This window comes from Aedes albopictus, chromosome 2, assembly GCF_035046485.1.
Source record: "Aedes albopictus strain Foshan chromosome 2, AalbF5, whole genome shotgun sequence".
NCBI lineage: Eukaryota > Metazoa > Arthropoda > Insecta > Diptera > Culicidae > Aedes > Aedes albopictus.
This window is the reverse complement of record NC_085137.1, coordinates 501060087-501075176: the sequence shown is the minus strand read 5'-3', so window position 1 is coordinate 501075176 and position 15090 is coordinate 501060087.

The window sequence follows — 15090 nt, the reverse complement described above, 5'->3', positions numbered from 1 at the left end:
GGTTTGTTGCTTGTAAAGTTATCCATAGGACGAAGCAACTACCTACTGCAATAAAAAGGAACATGCGTAGCGTGGCGTAGGTATGTGTTTTAGGATTTGCTTCAAGCTTGGTTTTCTATATATATATATGTAGAAATAATGATATAATATTATCACAGCTGGAATGAATTGAATTTTCTAAAAAAAAAATAATAAATAAAAAAAAACTATTTTCTTTGGATTGATTTTTTTTGTAGTTTTTTTCAGGAGTTTTATTAAAATATTCTCAATAGTTATTTATGTAAAGAGTTGCAAAAAGTTGATTTTTTCAGCACGAGTCGTACATTTATCCAACGAGGCTTGCCGAGTTGGATAAATATGAAGAGTGCTGAAAAATCGAGTTTTACTATACGAGTTCCATACAAAATTTTATGCAATGATTTTTTTTTCATAATGCAACTCATTTGAGTTGCATAATGTTCATAATGGAACTCAAATGAGTTGTATTATGAACATTATACAACTATTTTTCATTATGCAACTCATTTCAGTTGCATAATGAACCAGTATGGAAAAAATTGCCATTATGATACCAAAATTAGTTAGATAAAATATAAATTATGATACTGGATTGCATAAAATATTATTCGGATCTGACGCAGGTCCTTAAGAGATCTCTGGAAGAGTTAGTGCAGTAAACCTTAATGTGGAAATTCTCACAACAACAACTTAAACGTAAACTTCCGGAATAAAATCTACACAACAATCATTCACAAGATTTCTCTCTAAATTCGTAAAAAAATATTTCACAGATCTTATCAACATTTTTTTTTCAAATAGTTTTGTTTTTAGATTGCCATCAGTAAATCGTTTAATAACTAAGGCAATTCGCAAGGAATTTCTTCACTGTGCTCTAAACTATAAGCTATGATAACTCAAAATAAAATTCCCTGAGTTTTCCAGGTTTTTCTAGGGGAAATTTTGAAAGTTTATAATTAAAAGAATAATCTAATTTTTCAATAATTCAAATTTTCCGGGAATTTCTTATAAGAAATTTCGTAAGTTATCCCAGGAGTCATTCTGAGGAAAACCTGTGGAAAAATCCCTGTAAGAACTATGGGAGTGCCAATTGAAGTAATCCCTAAAGGAGTATCCAGAATCTCGGGAAAATTTCCGGGAAGAGTTTTGATAATAATGCAGAGAAAATCTGATAATAAAATCTCCTGTGGGCCTTTGCAACAAATCTGGAACAACTACGAGGAACAGCATGGCGCTGAAGAAAATCACGGGAAAAATTCAATGAAAAATATCAGCAATAACTCCTGTAGAAATCCCAGAAGGCACTCCGAAAAAAAAAAAAGTCCAGGGTAAATTCAAAAAAGTCTGAGAGATATTCCCGGACCAATACCGGAAGGAACCTTCCGAAAAAATGCCAGGAGAAACACCGAAAGAAATCTCAGCTTAAACTTCATAGTAGTACTAATAACTTTGTGGAGCCTCGTAGCCGTGCGGTTAGGGTGACCAAGCTTTCAATCCAAGGTGTCTACCACCTGGAAAAACCTGGAAAACCGGGAACCCTCAGGGAATTTTATTTAACAGGGAAAACCTAGAATATTCAGGGAAATTTTTAAATACTCAAGGAAATTTTGTACAGATGAAAAATGATACATTGGATCTAATGAATAGAAAACAGCAAATTTTACTACTTGTAGATCTACTCAAAAGAAGAGTTCATAGAGATTACTGAATTGTTGGTACGAATTAAAAAGTTTTCAAGTACACTCAGCCAAATAACCTTAAGATTTCCATAAGGCCCAACTTATGAAACGGCCTTTAAATAATTCATAAGGATTCGGACGAATTTCATAAGGTCACTCTATGACGTAAAATCGTCTCACAGCTTGGCTTTTGTTCATGTTTAGCAACATGATATTCTCAAGCGTCGGATAAAACACGGGCTCGGTGATCCCGACGTTCATGGATCGAATCCAGTCTGCATCATTTTAAGATTTTTTTGTTCTTTTCATAAGTCTATCTTATGAAATTTGTCATAGCAAGCACGATCAATTTTCATAAGGTATTCTTATGGCATCCATAAGAATTAGTGTTTTCTTTTTTCGAACATGAACTTAAACTACATGTTTGTAGAAAGAACACACTTTCAAAACATATTTTTTTCCCAAAGTGCTGACAGTTTTTACTGGTAGCTTGATATAATTATGATGGTAAGATTATTAGCAAATCAAATCAAGAACGAATCTGGATAACCATGCTAGAGGATCACAGACCTAGGTATATCCAGCAAGCCGACGATTAGGATAAGATGCTACAATTTCCATATGGACGTGGATAAACCTGTAAGTTAAAATCAATCAAGGTTTCTTTCTGATTCTTCTTTAGAAATAACTTTTGGAATGTCTCCCTGGATTTCTCAAAATCCATCCATATTTTTCACGTATTTTTTTCTTGGTATTCCTTTTTGATTTTTTGCCCGCAGATACTTCCGAATTCCTTTCAACCTATTTTTTTATTATTCCCAGAGTCCCTCGTAGGATTTCTACCAAGATTTATCCCGCATTATGTATAAGAATTTTTTGCGGCATAACTCGTTTTCGCGGAATTTCTTTTAGAATTTCTCTTGGAATTCCTCTTACTCGTTCCTCTTAGAAGAAGTCTAGGAGATATTCCATCTTCCAGGATTTCTCTCAGTGTTGTTACATTATTCCTGAGATTTGTTTCTAGAGTTTTTGCAAGGATTTTCTTAATTCACGAACTTTCAGTAGAAGTTCCTCCAGGAATTTTTGCCGCAGTTTTTCCTGTAGAAATCCTGAAGAAATTCAAGATGTTTCTTTGAGCTTTCATCTTCAGTTCCTTAGTGGTATTCTACTGGAGTTTCAGCTGAGATATATCTTAAAGCTAAAGGCTCTCGTTTGATTTATTTTGAAGTTTCACCTAAAATTCGTCTCGAAGTTTCTCTTGGAACTTCTCTCAGTAGATTCTTCTCCGGTTTTGGTCCTGGGATGTCTCTCAGAGTTTTTCTGAGCCAGGTTGTACCGGATTTCTTGCAGTGATACACCTCAGTTTTTTTTTACAAATTTTCTCAGGATTATTCCCAGAACATTCCCCGAAATCGGGAATTGTCTCGAGATTGTGGATGCTCCTATTAGGATTTCTCTTATAGGTACTCCCAGAGTCTTTACAGAGATTTTTCCTTAGCATATTTCCTGGTATAATTTACAAAATTCTCTGTAAGAAACTCCCGAAGAAATATCCGAAGAAATTTAAGTGAAATCTTACGAGAACCTACGAAATGTCTTATTGTGAAGATCTCGACAGGAAAAAAAAACCTGGGAAGAGAAGAGAGGTCTCGGAAAAAAGTTCTAAGAGTTATCCCGAGAGGAAATATTAAGAATATCTAAGGAGGAACTCTGAACCTACTGGAGAAATTCCGTGAGGAAATCCAAGGGAAATATCGGAAACCTTTCTGTTACAAATTTCTGGAGCTTCTGCAAGAATCTCGTAGAAATCCCGAGAAAAACTATTGGAAGCTATCCCAGACGGATGTATGGATCTTCAGGAGGAATCTAGCGAGAAATATCGGAAGGTACTCTAACACATACCTCTTTAAAAACTTCGGTGGAAATCCAGGAAAGAAATGTGGTAGGAACCACAGGTACAACTCTCAGAAATCTTGAAAGATGCTTACTTTATTTTTGGGATGCTTTTGTATAGTTTTTTCAGAGTATGCACATTTTTGAAAATTTGAGCAAATTTGGAATAACAAACTTTCAAAATTTCCCTTTGGAAAACTTAGGGAATTTTATTTTGGGTTATGAGTAGACACCCTGTAATTGCACCATGCTGTGGGGTGAGGGTTCGATTCCCGCTCCGGACGATGAAGCTTTTCGTGAGAATAGTTTCTTCTCCATATCCACTGTTGCATGCTCCGTGTGTCCCTTGTCTAGTGTTAAGTTTCGTCAGTCTGTGCAGCCTCTGGCTGAAGACGGTGTCCGTGTCATTTTCTTTTTGAACTTCTGTGATATCGTACGCTCCAATCATGTGCATTATATGTGTCAGAATTTTACATTCTTTTTTCGATCTGTGTAGGAGGAATTTTAGGAGATCATTGGAGAAATCTCTAAAGGAATCACGAAAGGAATTTCTGGAGGAATCCCAGCAGGCATTCCTGGAGGATTCCATTGAGAAACTTTTTGAGGAGTCACAAGAAAAATACTAAAGTTATTCTAGCATGCATTCTGAGAAGAATTGGAGACAAATTTCAGAAGGAACCATTTGTAGTAGGCTGAGATCACAATTGTTATTATAGTAGGCTAATCTAGGAAATCAGGAAATAAACGCTCTTCTACATTGGCGACGAGAATAAAAGCTCATTTTACGCGATTAAGATATCTGTGTTGCTGAAATCCCTGGAGGAACGTATTCCTGGAGGATACACAGGACATCTCCAGTGCATTTCTGAAGAAATCTTTCTTGAGGAATTCTTGGCGAATTCCTCATGGAATTACTCAGGAATACCTATTGGGATTCTTCCAAAAAATCCTGCTTGGGTTCCCCCAGAGATTTTTCCAAGGATTTATCCAGGAATTTCTTTCGGGATTCTTCTTCAAATTCCTTAAAAAACCTCTTGCGGTTCCTTTATAGATTTCTCCAATGATTTCTCCAGTAAAGCTTTAGATATGCATCTCTAAGGGTGGCAGCCATCGGCATTGTGTTTCGGATTAATTGGTACTACATTCTTACGTCTTCGGTTTTGAAAATGTTAGTTGGGATTTCCTTTACTAGTTAGCTGTAATTGGTACAATTTTGGGCTTAATAGGTTAACTCAACTCGAAGTTAGAGCACTTCTAGCTATTTTTTTTATTTGACTCCCGTTTTCCAAACTGCTTTGTTTCAGGAACCGAAATAAATGATTTTTTATACATTTAAGTCTAGTAAATTGCCGCTCTTCGCCCTGTTGTCTTATGTTGTATGGAAATTCTTATAAACATGAGACAATTATGCGTAGAACGGCAGTATATTGGTCTATGAAAAATACTTGACTCAACTAAAATATGTTTGAAGGGAGAAGGTTACCGCATTTTGAAAACTTTTCGAGATATTTCAATCATTTAAATGCTTTTAAAATTATGTAACTAGAACCGCCTAGTGGTTAAATTTCACATCAAACGACCCATCAACTGTAAGCCCTTGACCTACCAAACAACTTTGCCGAAGAAACCAACTTTCAAAGTAATCAGGATCCTGAGATATACAATTTATAGAATTTGAGTACTCGCTTGCACTGTCTAGTGGCAAAACCACCAAAGGAACGGCACATGAACTGTAGTGATTCAGATTTTTCAAAAAATCATCTGGCATCCCTGTTGTAGTTCTATACCAACAACGAAGACGTAAAACTGTAGTAACAACAGTGATGGTAAAAACTCAAATTCTCAAATCTCATGATCGAGTTGTTTCACGCGCGATTCTTGATTCGCCAAAATCACCGCCGAAAAAATCATGCATGAGTTAAATCATAATTTCACTCATTGCTTTATTTCTTCGTGTTCTTAATATTTAAATCGAAGTTTTTAGGATTGCGTACAACAACATTCAATGCCGTTCAAATTGATTTGGATTCGTTTTACAAGCGAACGAGATTTCGGCGTTTGATTCGTGAGAGCGAGATTTTGCATGAAATTCTCGCGCCTGAGAAAACGATTCAGAATCGCGCGCGAGTTTGCTCACGCAGGAGCGGTTCATGAGTGTGCTTTGAGTGTGAGTTTACCAACACTGAGTAACAACCAATATAAAGTACTTTCAGAAGACTGCAACCCTCCAAGATGCATATCCATATCACTAGAGTAAGATAAAACTGATCTAGATCAATTAAGACAGATAAAGATCTGAGCTGAAAACGTAAGAATGTAGTATCAACTAATGCGAAGCACTGTAGCAATGACTGCCTTCCATTAAGATGCATATCTAGAGCTCTGGAGAGGTATCTCGAAAAAAAAAATGACTCTAGATCAGTTACAGCAGATCTCTACCAAAACCGAAGATGTAAAATATAGCAACTATCAACCTAAAACGCTTTGTCGAAGACTCCAACCCCCTAGGATGCAAGTTCTAGTGTTTTGGAGAGACATGCAAAAATAATAAAATGTCTAGAGCAGGTACAGCCAATATATATCAAAATCGAAGGTTTGTAAATGTGGTATCAATAAATCGAAGACACTCCTTCAAAAACTCCAAACCTTCAGGGTGCACATCTAGAACACTAAATGATCATATCGAAAGATACAACTGATCTAGATCAGTAAAATTAGATCTTGAGCAAAACCGAAGACGTCAGAATGTAGTCCCAACCAATGCAAAAACAATTTGCTGAAGACTCCAACCCTCTGGGGTGTGTACCAAGAACACTAGAGCATCGTATTGAAAGACAAAACTTATCTAGATAAGTTTAAGCCAACCTAGATCAAACCCGAGGACGTAAAAATGTAGTACCAGTCAATTCAAAACACTTTTCCGAAGACTCCAACCCTCTAGGATGCATATCGAGAACATCTTGTAAGATAAAGCGTTATATTGAAAGATATAGTTTATCTAGATCAGTTTCAGCAGATCTAGATCAAAACGTAATATGTAAGAATCCAATACTCTTTGTCGAAGATTCCTACTTTCTATATATCGGGAACACTATAGAAACTATAGATTCCATAGACTCGCGGAGACGAAGACAACTGTAGCCGAACGAACTGTCAGTTCATGTAGCCAAACATGAGCATGACGTCACGATTTCAATAGCGACAATGGATTGCGTGACGTCATATTTGCTCGGTACACTCTAAATTGACGGTAAAACACACTAAAATTATATTGCTCAACCATGTCTCCACGAGTCTATGGAATCTATAGTGTCTATAGGGAACACCAGAGCCTCGTATTGAAAGACAAAACTTCTGGAGCAACATTTGAAAAGAGCCCAAGAGGTCTTAGTTTTTGTGAATAAGCTGATGGAGGCTCAGGAGCGACGTGTGAAGTCATTGTTAACCAATGCTTGTATGCCCTTTTCAAATGTTGCTCCAGACTTATCTAGATCAGTTGTAGCAAATCTAGATCAAAACCGAATACGTAAATATGTAGTACCAATCAATTCGAAACACTTTTCCTAAGACTCCAATCCTCTAGGATGCATGTAGAAAACATATTGTAAGATTAAGCATTATATTGAAAAAAAAACTTATCTAGATCAGTTTCAGCAGACCTAGATCAAAACTGAATACGTAAGAATATAGTACTGACCAATCCAAAGCTCTTTGCCGAAGATTCCTACCCTCTAAAATACATATCGAGAACACTAGAGCATCGTATTGAAAGACAAAACTTATCTAGATCAGTATTAGCTGACCTAGATAAAAAACGAATACGTAAAAATGTAGTACCAATCAATTCGAAACACTTTGCCGAAGACTCCAACCCTCTAGGATGCATACCGAGAATACTAGAGCGTCTTTTTAAAAGAAAACACTTATCTAGATCAGATTCAGCAGATCTAGATCAAAATCGAAGACATAAAAGTATAGCACCAATCATTTTTGACAACTTTGCCGAAGCTCCTAATCCTCTAGGATGCTTGGCAAAAGCACTGGAGCGCTTGTTCATCGAGAGGTGCAATTGATCCCCGAATAAAAAATACAGTAGAAAAACCGAATGTTGTATTGTAACAATACTATTTAGAACCATATTGTTACAATAAACACCACTGTAAAAATAAAAAATACAAAAACAATAATGTAGACACCATACAGTGAATTGTAAATAAGATTTTTACAATATACTATACGGGTTGTTAAGTATCGTAACCAGAGTGCAAAATGTTCATAGTCATTGACTGAAAACAGCACGAATTTGAATGATTCTGCACTGAATATTCAAAACAAACATATTCATTTTCGCTCTCCCTCTTCACACAGTCAGTCAATTCGTAGTCATTGAATATGAAGCCGATCGAGAAACATCTTCATAATTACCTACGTTTATGGCTACGATTCCATCCAAAAACACTCCACAACAATCAAATGGGAAAAGATCTGTGTAAAGCACCGTTAAATGTAATCGAAACGTTAATATTTTATCAGCAATTTAACACTTTGTAAGATGTTTACAAATATTCATTGACTTTCATTCAGTTGACAAACGAGTATCGAGCAGCTGAATATGAATATGCAGGCAAGTGAATGAATATTGCCGCACGGTGAACTTCAACTCGTCTGCTCGAAAATTTTGCGCCCTGATCGTAACAATATAAAAAAATATTTTTCTCCATATATATTTTTTTACAAAACCATACATTTTATTGTAAATGAATTGAGGGGGTTAGAAGCAAAGGGGTGTAAGTGACAAAAACCCACTTTCGAGTAAATGAGGTTTAAAGTTTTTGACCAATTTTTCATCCCATACAAAATGTATGGAGCTTCAAAATCGACCCAATTTTCTCTGAATTATTGTAATTTTTCCAATCATCGTAGAAACAATCTTAAAAAAGTTCCTGGAAGCTTGAACTCCGAAGAATTTTATGATATGCTCAGCTCAAAATCGACAAAATGGTCACTTACACCCCTATGATTCTGGGCCCCTCAATTGGGTTTTTAAATTAAGAAAAATATATTGATTTTTCGATTTTATACGAAAGAGCACCTTTTTCTGAGCCACTATGATTTTTTTCAGATTTTTAGAACCTTATTTTGGTACCTAAAATCAATTTCAAAGAAATTTTTTGAAATCACCTTTTGACAGCTGGGCAACTGTTTGACAGTTCCGCCCAGTACAAACTGCGACAAGGGGTGATTCGACAAATCGCTCCCATACAAACTTCAAATTGATTTTTAAATAGGTTCCCGGGCTCCGAAATTCATGAAAATTTGGATTTCGGCTCAGTTTGACATGCAGATTCAGAATATCGAATTATCTCAACACCGTTAAAGAAGCCAATTGTTAGAAATACTGATAAGTGGGCTTTAATATACCGTACATTGTATGGTATACGTATGGTTTCAAACAATAAAATGTACCGTAAATATATTGTTTTTAATTGAATTTCACTACTGGTTATAAATTTAATCATGGTTTTGGAATGGTTCTCTTTTGTTATGTAGTATTTTTTAACATTAGATAAACCATATAATGTTATATTATCTCGTCATGTTCCTTCGTTAATGACAGTTCTAGCAAGACTAACCTAAACTCGTCTAAGTCTGAGTAGCCTCTGATTGCATTAACAGTTGAAGCTTAGGCTCCCATGTCCCATCAGCCAGATAACTGGGTTTTGCAAACTAAGCATTATTTGTGGCAACACTTTGAGCGGCATGATGGAACTATGCCTAGCGCTAAGTGTTATTAGACCACTAATGTAGTTGCATGAAGTGGGCGACGAGGTACATAAGTATCATTACAGCGTGCTTAACCGTTATTGCAATATTGAGGCTCTAGTTTGACTGAACTATGAAATATGTACATCCCAAGTAACCAAAAGTTCAGATAAAAGGGTACTTTATAAGCTAAGCAGCTTGGTCGAGGTCGCTCATTAGCCTTCTAAGCAGCTTCATTTTTAAGTAATTTTGGAACTTGAAAGTTCACATAAGCACACTGGATAGCCTTCTAAGCAGCTTCTGACAGAACTTTGTCAAAATTCATGCGGAAACAAAAATGTGTTTCAGAATCACACCCTGTTGGTGGGGGTTTGTGATTCACGTCTGGAAATTGCTACTGATAATTATATTTTCACATATGACGCTGCTATGTAGATTTGAACTGGATCCTACTGCGTGATAGCCTGCCGACTTACCGCTGCGCTGCTGAAGACACTTGACATAGTCAAGCTAACTTCACTACTGTACAAATGTGCAAAACTAGCTGCCGACAGAAAATCGATTCAAGTCAGACTTTACCTGCTGTCCACTCAATCGCAGCTGTAGTACTGCGGTAGAGCGTAGGACTCTTACGCAGCGACTGTCGGTTCGAATCCGATGGGCGGCAATTTTTTTTTTATCAAGCCTAGTATTCATTGATTTGATATATTCATATTTGTCTTTTATTCGTGTACGCTTAAACAGTTGTTTTCTGTAAAAGAAATAAATTTAATCTTCATTGAAACACAACGCTACTGAACTGAACTTCTATGAACTTGAAAGTTCCGACAAAGTTCCGGCATAGCATCTTAAGCAGCTTTAAAGTTCCGCGAAGTTCAGATAAAGTTCCGAATGGAACTTTCTGGCTGCTTAAGAGGCTAACAATTAGCCTTGCCGGAACTTGTGACCGAAGTTTCAGCAAGGCTCATCGTTAGCCTCTAAAGCAGCCAGAAAGTTCCGTTTGGAACTTTATCTGAACTTCGCGGAACTTGAAAGTGCATTTTGTCATGGGAAGCGGAACTTTTGGTTACTTGGGATAACAACTTATGAGAAAACTGTCAAGTTCGATTCAACTATAAGTTAGGTTAAAAAGCGAAGACGAACTTATATCAGAAGTCGTTTCAGTGTCCAGTCCAGTCCTTATGTTAAAAATGGCTCTACGTCAAAGATAAATCGCATTTAATTCGGTTGTGGTACAAGGCAAGTTCACATGAGAGAAGAAGAGAAAGAATAGTGTTGAACTCATCCACTGATTCACGGTAATCTGGCCTGCGTCTTTCCGGGTTGACTTGCATTTGTATTCCTCTCATCGCACTCTACATACCTAGCCCGCCATATCTCTTGGATATGCAGTCCTTAGGACACCTGGTTTACCACTATTTAAACATTGTATTGACTTTAAATAGATGTTTCAACTTATTCACTTTTTTCTCTTTCATTTCCTTTGCAACAAAAACGTCACGAACAGGAACGAAACAAAGCACGGAAAAAATCATAAACTGAATAAATAATTTAAAATGCACGGAAAAAGATTGTTTCGGAATAGTTAATGGTTCAAACGTGAGAAAAACAGTATACTATATTGTTACATAAAGATCGGATGTCATTGTAAAGTAGCTACCAATGTGTACAACTTTAAGCGAACCATTCCTTTACAATACACTATGTTGTAGCTGGTACACTGGTACAGGAATGGTTTTCACCAAATACCCTATGGTTAGTTTTTATCCGGGTCGTAGCTAGGGATGTTCAAGATAGTTGCGAAGGTTTTGCAGTCATTTTAAGTTGTCACGACATAAATTTGGCATGCAAACAAAAAAATATATTTAAAAAAAATTCCTTACTCACGCTATGCTGGAGGAAAAATGAGCATCCCTAAAAACATGAATTTTGTATTAAATAGAAGTACAAAAGATTCCTGAAAGAAAATAAGGCAATCCATGAGACAGATGCGATCAGCTGATTTTTTCTGTTTATCATGTATTTTTGATGTCCAGCGATTGGGGTGACAGTTGAATACAAAGGAATTTGTTAAGCACCGACGACACTTGGCGATACTTTGTTAAGTTGTACTTACACTGTGTTTACACTTTTAGCTGTGACCCCCATCGCGGTAAGTCGTCATGGATTGCCTTATTGAAAATCGGTTCACAGGCGGCTGAGAACGAACTGCTCAAAGGAAAAGTTCCAACTTTTTTCTGATCACGGTATTCCGCGTAAAGTTTTTTATCACGTTATTCGGAGTGTTAAGAAGGACAGATTCAGGATAAGAAATGAATTACGAAATGCCAATTAATTATTCGAACAATATGGAATACGGAATAATCTAAATACCGCTAAAGAAGCCAATTGATATGAAGATGTCGGAAGCCGAAAAAATGTGACCAGAAATTCTGTGATGCTCATCACAAGTTCAAGACGGTGGTCTATAGCTCAACGTGGCGGCTGTTTTTTGGAGTTTTAGGCTTTAAAACCATGCAACATACGGTGACCAGAAAATTCAAAATGTCGACTCAAAATTCAATATGCCGCATTAAAGTTCAAAGTGGCAACTGTTTTATTGAGGTTTGGGCTATTTACTATACGGCATATAAAGAAGACATTTTGATTCCGAAAATTGTGATTCCGACTTGTGTCCAAAAGAAGTTATGCTCTTCTGAAATGTCGGTGCCAATATACCTATCCTGTTTCCCATCAAGGATGCATCGCGTGCACCACGGATATTTAGGCAGGCTTGGTTCATTATTGCTGAAGTTGTCTAATTAGCTAATGAAAGAGTACCATAAGGGAAGCATTTCGAATAAAATGTAATGATACTCTCAGCAATATTCGAACTGTGACCATCCCGGTTCCAAAAATAACCCAAAAACCAGGAACCTTTCTCATAGTAACTATTCCCAAATTGTACAGGATATTGATAACGATTTCGAACAGCGCAAGGTTCTGGGATTGTTAGGTCGTAAATAAATCCAACGAACAAAAAAGTGCGTGCGCCGTAAATATCCTGTGGCTTTGATACCGAACGACAGGGCCACTCCCACACCGTCTATCTTCGCGTGTCATGCTTTTTTGCGTGATTAACCACGAAAGAAAAATGTGGTTCAAGGCCATCACTACTGTTGAAGCGATTAGGGCAACCTTGAAAGCGACAAAACCTTTTACCGCCGTTGCTGTAACCGTTCTCATCGCGACGCGGCGACACGGAAAGGATGCTTCCTTGAATTCATCGGAACGGAACCTACCTACGTACCAAAATCTATCAGTCATGATTCGTTACGATGACGGAAAAACGCTTCCGATGCCGATTATCCTTTCATCGCTTGAATTTACAGTGTGGATCGAAGCATTTGGAACTCAACCATGGAAAGGGTCGATATAGTTCACGCTACCTTATTTTAATTGTTGTTATTATCTTGAGCTTGAGCTTCATTGATCGCCAGTAGTTGCTGCTCCAGTATCGCTAGATCAGCTACACACACACAAGGAACCAATAAGATAGCTGCTTGGGACTAACAGGATGAAGATGCTAGTGATCTTCAATTTTAAGGCGACAATGGCGTTTTCTACGTCAGGTTGCAGGTCTACATGGGGAAGGGAAAGAAAGTGATGCTTGCAATATCTTTGCCCAATTCAGGCCAAGCACTCTGCGCATATACAAGATCATGCGGATGTCGAAGTGTTGATGAGAAATGGCAATTTCTGACAGAGGGTTCACGCATTGGGGCTTGGAAGCCAGAAGTCGTAAAGTGATAGATTTTGTAAAGATTACATTATTGGCTCTGAATATACATGAGATGTACATTAAGAGAAAAAAGAGAAAGTAGATAGAAAAATACAAAGTAGGAGAAAAAGGACGAGTCAGGAATTGAACTCAGGGCGTTTTGCATATGTATTGAAAGCGGTTACCACTAGACCACCAAGCTCACCACAATTGTTAATCTTCTATTTCAGGCCAAACATGTCTAAAGGTCCTATCTCCAGAAGAGAGGCTCTCTTCTCTCTCGTTAATATCTCAGCTGTTTATTTATATTATGATTGTCTCCTTGCATTAAACGATGGTCAAAACAATCGTCTTTTTAATCGTACTGTAAAAATAGTTGAAAAGTGTACCATTACATTGCAATAATTGAAAGAGAAACTGAACAAAGAGAGCCTCTCAAATGCAGATAGGACCTATTGAAATGTTTGGCCTGATTTAAAGTTTATAATGAATACATTTTCAGTAGACGTATCTTGAAAGACATATGTGTCTAAAACTTCTGCAGGATGCATTTCCAATATTTTGTCCTACACTGTATACATCGAGCTGGCGAAAGGAGCGTCGATAGGGTCGAGGATTGTCCACAGTAGGGGAATCGCACAGGCGTCATTAGTCAAATCTTGGAACCATAAATAACGCGTAGTGTCTGTTCCTCTGGTTCCCCTACTCCATGCCTTCAATGATGAAGATGATGACGATGGTTCAAATTTCGTGCACGCATTGCCTTTTCCTCCCCTACCTTTATTTGAACAAATGTCGCCTCGCACGTGTTCCCTCCTGGTGCTGGTTGGAGGAGGCTTTCATCATTTTATTCGATTAAATATAGGCAATATTTCGGCATGTTTTCTGCGGGAAATCGACGAAGTTTAGTATCAACAGATTCTTCTCCCTTTTGTTAGGGCCCCTATAAAAATAACATTATTTCGAATAGTTTGTCAAGAGGCCGCGCGCAGCTTCACGCCAGGATGGTTATTAGAGTGTTTCAAAGTCGTTCCATTTCGGTTTTGTTGTTAATGAATATATACCGTGCCGTTTATACACGTATAGAGGGTGCCTTAGGGGATCCAAAACGGATATGGGACTATTCTCGTATTAATTTGTTTCCTTTTTTTTTGAGTGCTTCTGTATTGTGAGTAGATGTATCGAAAGCTTTCAGCCTAAAGAAAACGATTGCTTTAATTTTGAACAGATGAGATCATTTTGGTGTCTACTTAGGCCAGTAGTACACAGGGTCAAATATTTGACAAGGAAAGAACTCAAGAAACAACATCAGTTTGACACTAATGAAAATTTGATCGAGTCAAACAAGATGTTTGAGCATTGGTTTCTTTTCGGACAAATATTTGACCCTGTGTACTAGCAGCTTTAGGATTATCTGTCGTTGATCGGCCCTCATGGAAACTTGCTTGCTATTCACCGACGAAGGACTTCTTAAGAGGTCTAAGTCTGTCGAACACGACACGCATGCGACAGTATCTTGTATGCCGAATTTAACATGATAATCCCTCTGTAATTGACAATTGACACGCTCTAGTCTGCGCCATTTCTAGTAGATTAAGCATATGAGACCCAATTGTTCATCCACCCATATTTTTATAAAAATTTGGTGGATTTTGATTAACGTAGCTGCTTACTTCCGCGCTTAAAGTTCAACTGGGATCTCGTTCTTCACAGCTTCCTTTCTGTTTTTTTTTAGCTTCTCATGGGCCTTCCAACCCGATTCAGTATACATGGTTCCACTGCTTGACTGTCATCATCTTTGTTAATCCTGTTCCTTAGAACACCTTAACCCTTATGTGGCCGGCAGGGTACCCGGGTACCCAGCACCCATTTAAAATACACGGTGTAGAAAAAAGTAAAAAGTTTGCCGGCTACATAACGGTTAATTATTACCATTCAACAAATCCTCAAAGTGCACATTCCGCCTGGATGTGACCA